This window comes from Ambystoma mexicanum, chromosome 3p (assembly GCF_040938575.1).
Source record: "Ambystoma mexicanum isolate Mex_15411 chromosome 3p, UKY_AmexF1_1, whole genome shotgun sequence".
NCBI lineage: Eukaryota > Metazoa > Chordata > Amphibia > Caudata > Ambystomatidae > Ambystoma > Ambystoma mexicanum.
In genome coordinates, this window is record NC_090925.1 from 99,426,013 (window position 1) to 99,431,502 (window position 5,490).

General features: G+C 38.9%; 1 pseudogene; it reads right to left on the reverse strand.

The window, feature by feature from the left end:
• Window positions 1-985: 985 nt before the first annotated feature.
• LOC138579789 (olfactory receptor 5V1-like) lies at window positions 986-1,536 on the reverse strand (annotated as a pseudogene).
• Between the last annotated feature and the right edge of the window lie 3,954 nt (window positions 1,537-5,490).

Here is a 5,490-nt window from a genome sequence, read left to right on the forward strand (position 1 = left end):
AAACTGATAAGCCATCTTCCACCGATGACAACAAAATGTAACCAAGTCCCAGAAAATATTAGAAAATGTCCCAACAAGACGTTGAGGAACATTGTTATAAGAGCACGTCTTAACCTCCTTCAAACTAATGACATTTTGGAGATAAGATCACTTTCAAAACTCAAGGGGTGCAGACTATGCATAGACCAAAATCAAACTGAGACTGCAAGACATCTGTTAACGTCCTGCTCGGAAACTAAATCGCTGAGACTTGCCTATCTGTACCCTTTGTTCTCTGAATCTTGGCTCCGCGAAGAAGACGCATGGTGGAAACGCGTGATTTCGGAAGAAAAGACATAATGGACTATCGCCACAGCAAAAAAAAAGAGACTTGCTGCAAATAACCAGCAACAAATAACTAGCAACACATTTATTTTCTTGTAAAAATCTTTCATTTTGATTAAAAACAAGTAATAAAAAATTAAAACAAACATGTTAACTAATAAGCATGATTTGTATAATTCTCACATGAATTGTATATTCATCGTTTATCTTACATCTCACACGTCCATGAATATTCTAAGAGATGGCTGAAGAACTTTTGTCATGAATGCAGACGAATCCATTAACAAAATATCTGAAATACTACAATTATCCCATTAATGTATTTTCGTAATTTAGCAGTAATTCATTATGTAGTTGTGGCTTTTGTTAGTTTGTTTTTCTTTCTTGTATCTGTTGGGTGCATTTATCTCTCACAGTTGGTAAAATGTACTCTAGTCTCAAATGGAAGTTGCCAAATGCTAGTGTATGCACCAAAATAGATCATGCAACTCAATTTTACAATCAAATTTTAACCCATGATTCAAAAAAGAAGTTTTATACATTTGTGTTTAAATAGTTTGCGCTAAAAAATATTGACTAATACATGTTCAATATTGTTTCATTTGATAGTAAATTAGGTTTAAAATCAACAAACTAAAATATAGTAAATGTCACTTATCTACTATGATGAATTCTTGTTCTTTCTTAAAGCTTTTTTTAGCTCTGTATTTTTTAGACTGTATATAACAGGATTACAAACTGGGGCAATAGCAATATATGCCAAAGAAGATATCTTGTTGTCTGAAAATGTTGATGCTGGTCTCAAATAGGTAGCAAAGATAGACCCATAAACAACAAAAACAACAGTCAGGTGAGAGCCACATGTGGAGAAGGCCTTGCGACGTCCAGTAACAGACTGTATTTTCAGGATGGATGAGATGATGTTGATGTAAGATGTGATGATTAAAACAAAGGACTTCATTGTAAACAAGGTACCCATGATGTAGGTCAGTAATTCAATAGTGAGAGTGCTGCTGCATGAGTGCTTCATCAGGTCTGCTATATCACAGAAGAAGTGGTTGATTGTGTGGCTCTCATTTCTATGGTGTGGCCAATTGGTTCTATGAATCCCATTACCCAGCATGCAACAGCCAGCCTCATGCACACAGAGTTATTCATAATAGTCATGTAACGTTGTGGATGGCAGATGGCGATGTAGCGATCATAAGCCATAACTGTGAGGAGGTCAAATTCCACTACCATCATGGCCAAAAAAAAGTGCATCTGTGTCAGGCATTGAGTGAATGAAATCCATGTGCCCTCCTGGAAGAAGCCGTCCAGCATCGGTGCGAATATGACTGTGGTGAGAGAAATGTCAACGAAGGACACATTTGTGAGAAAGAAATACATTGGAGTCAGCAGCTGTGAGTTTGAATAAACTGTAGCAATAATTAAAAGATTCCACACCCAGGTTACTAGGTATATCATTAAAAAAGCACCAAAAAGGGGTACTTGCATCTTCAGAAGATCGAAAACCCCAAAATTAGGAAATATCCAGATGAGTTCTTCTTTCATTCATCCGGTTATGCAGGCAGGTTAGATTTAGTTTTTTATATACTGCACATTTTAGAACAGAAAATACATTGAAACAGAATATTTGGTTAGAAGAACAGTAGAAAGCATAATTGTTGCAACAGTGTTTCAAATCACTATTTTTCACAAGGGAAAACAAAACTGTCTAATAAACAATTTTCAACAAACAATTAAATGAACGATGGCGATCGTTGCCTGGTGGGTTTTTTGTTTTTACAACCATGAAAAACAGAAAGTAGTGAAGACGTTTATTTATGTGAGGTACCTTAAACAATGCTCATTTAAGACAAGGGCTAGTGCCTGTAGACATACTCAAATTGACTACATCATTCATTCGGTGGGCCAGATCAAAGAATGTGTGGCTCTTGACAATTTACACTTTGTGCCATTATACTCGCTTGGGTTGCACACTGCCTTACTATATGATTGGGAGTAGCCATGGCATCCTCTTAAACAGTAGCAATGCTTCAGCAGCTGTGCTATCAGCGTTAAGACAGGTCCTATTTCTGCATATTTTGAATGAGAGCCTAGTTCATTTACCACCCTATTTAAAAGTTCAGTGTCAGACAAATCATTGCAGATGCATTTAGTGCCCACGTTTATTTTATGATGATGGGAAGCACATCAGCGTGTGTGCCTCACACAATCTCTGATCACCATATCCAACATGTCCAAGGCTAAATTCTATTCACCACCAAGTCATGTTTTCTAATTGACATGAGGGTTTCTGGGTATTGCTCCTGCAGGGGGCACCAGCAGCACTCGACTTATCTTAGGACAAGATTACAAAATGAGGCGTGTAATTATCTACTGCCTTTATTGCTGGCAGTCCATTAGACAAACGGGGGTGGGGGGGGGGTGATTTGCATCTTGACGGTGGGCAGCCTTTGAGGAGTATGGAGCTCCATCACCTTTCTCTTCAGTAGGGTGTTGTGAAAGTGGAAAGGAATGAGGCATTCATTGGGGTGATTCTGTCCACACTGGGACACTCCCATCTGAGAAATGGGAAATGGTATTTGTGGGAAATGAAGAATTTTGAGAAATGCTGTATGGGAGAACTTGAATACTTTAGTAGCTGATGCATCCAATGAAAGAGCATGAGCACCTTAATGGGTGGCTGCATTTGTGAAAAAGACCCCAGGAACCTTAATTGGTGACTTCAACTTGTAAAGGAGCTGAAAGTCTCATTGTTTTGCTGTGCCCTGTGAAATAGCCCAATGGCCTCAGTGGCTGTCTACACCCTGTGAACAAGCCCAATAACCTGAGTGGGGGGGGGGGGGTTCGCCCTCCAAAAGGGCCTAATAACCTGAGTGGGTGGCTATGACATGTGAAAGTGCTTATAAACATTAATGGGTGGCTTCACCCTTTGAAAGAGCTGGAGAAGCTTAGTGGGTGGCTTAACCATGTGAAAGAGTCTGCAAATCTAAGTGAGTGGCTGTGCCATATGACCATATGGAGAAAGCATAAAAGAACCAAAGGGTGGCTTTGCCATGAAGAAGATCACAAGATCGTTTGAGAAGTGGTCTGATCAGGATTTGAAAACTTCATCTGCACAACGTTCAATTGCATATGTAAGACAACAACTGGTCCAGATCTCTCCATCACAGTTAACACTACAGGTATTAAATTCCCTAACAATTCATGAAGCACGTTGCTCCTCTTTTCATTGTCTGGCCTGTATTGGCTAACACATCAATGTCAATATCGGAGCGGGCTATAGGTACTGACATGAAATACCTTGGACAATGAAGTGCTTGTTCATTTTTATAAATGTCAATTTTTCATCATACAGATCAGTGAAGCGTCTTCTGCTGTTAGAGTCAATAGCTCTGGCTGCACTAAAATCTCTCCAAGACTTCACTATGTTGAGGGAAACCGTAATGATTCCACAGCAATTTGCAATTGACTCAAGACAGAAAATTGAACACCAAATTTTCATTTATCTCCGATTTAAATTCTCACATGAATATCAACTTTGTATGCTAACTCTGATTATTTGCAGTGTAGTTAGCAGGGGTGGCCATTGTCGCTGCTAAACACACACTGCAAAAAATATGATATTCATGTGAGAATGGAATTCAGAGGTGTTCAATTAATTAGTGAAAACAACAGGTATTGAGTTTATTGGAAAAGAAATCAATGAAAAGAAAGACACACTCATTCACTTTTAAAACATATTGGAAAACAAAAAAAACACAAGAGCAGTTCAGCATGGACAGCGCGATGATGAGCACTTTCAACAAATGACCTGTAGATGGCGCTTGGTGCACCACAAAACGTAATGCTGTAAAACCAAGTAAAAGTTAATTATCTCGGGAACGGGATGACCTGTCGAGCTAGAAAGAATTGCATTAAGTTCGGCATTGAAATAAAGAATATTCCATGCAAAATTAATGACGCCAGAAATCACTGTTCATGAGGAGTTACGCCCTCAAGATCAACACCACATACAAACCCAGAAACAAACACAACTTTGTTTTCTATATAAAGATTGTTCAGACTGGTGGATTTAAACTGCTTGTGTGATAATATGATAGATGTACCTCAGACATTTTCCATGTCTGTGCAAGGTGCCACAGCATATGGGGCCGGTGACAATCTGACTATTTTACAGCAAACTACAGTGTGGAGTGGTGATTTCTAAACCTTAAATTCCACCCAACACTACCAATAGAAAGCATGATCACTCCCACAACCAGTAGAAAACCCCCACCACATTCCATGACCTACAACAATGGGAAATTGATGGAACTTTGTAAAGTGGTTAAAACCTTTTAATATTAACAACAAATTAACTAATCAACTGCAAGTAAATGCAGTAGTAAAGAAGTGCTTCTTCCAACTAAACACAAACGGAATCTAACTTTCGCACCTTCCCACATAGCGTAATCACTGCCATCTCTCTTGTCATTTCAAGGATAGACTAGGCCAGCATCATCTATCTCAGAATGCCAGACTACCTCACCAAAAAACTACAACGAATACAGAATACAGCAGTAAGACTACTCCTCAGACCCACTAAGTGAGAATGCATCACACCAACACTTCTACAAAACACACAGAGCAATCCACAGGCAATGAACAGAATTCATACAGAGAAAAATGTCCATCTCCAAACCAAACACTAAGGTCCAGCAACAACATTTGCCTCGAACCAAAACAATACTCAAAGCAGAAATTGGATGGATCAGGATTCTCCTGCATCCCGGTTAAAACTTTGGAATTCACTTCCTAAGGAAATAAAAACAGGAGAAGACCACCTAACATTCTGAAAATTGCTAAAAGTATGTCTCTTTAACTCACTGAGATAAACTGGAAACACGGTGGAAGGGAAACAACAAACACAACACAAGAGAAATATCCAAAACCTAATGAACCCTGCCAGATCAACATAACCCTTGAATAGAATAGCACAGACTACTAACATCACTAACTAACCTTACAAAAAACGCTCCAATATCCTGCATACTCACCCTCAAACACCCAACACAACACACATTCATCTACCACCGCAGAAACCTAAAACCACCACAATATGCAAACACTCAGCAACACCCAACTATACACAACACACCACATAAAATTTAACCAATT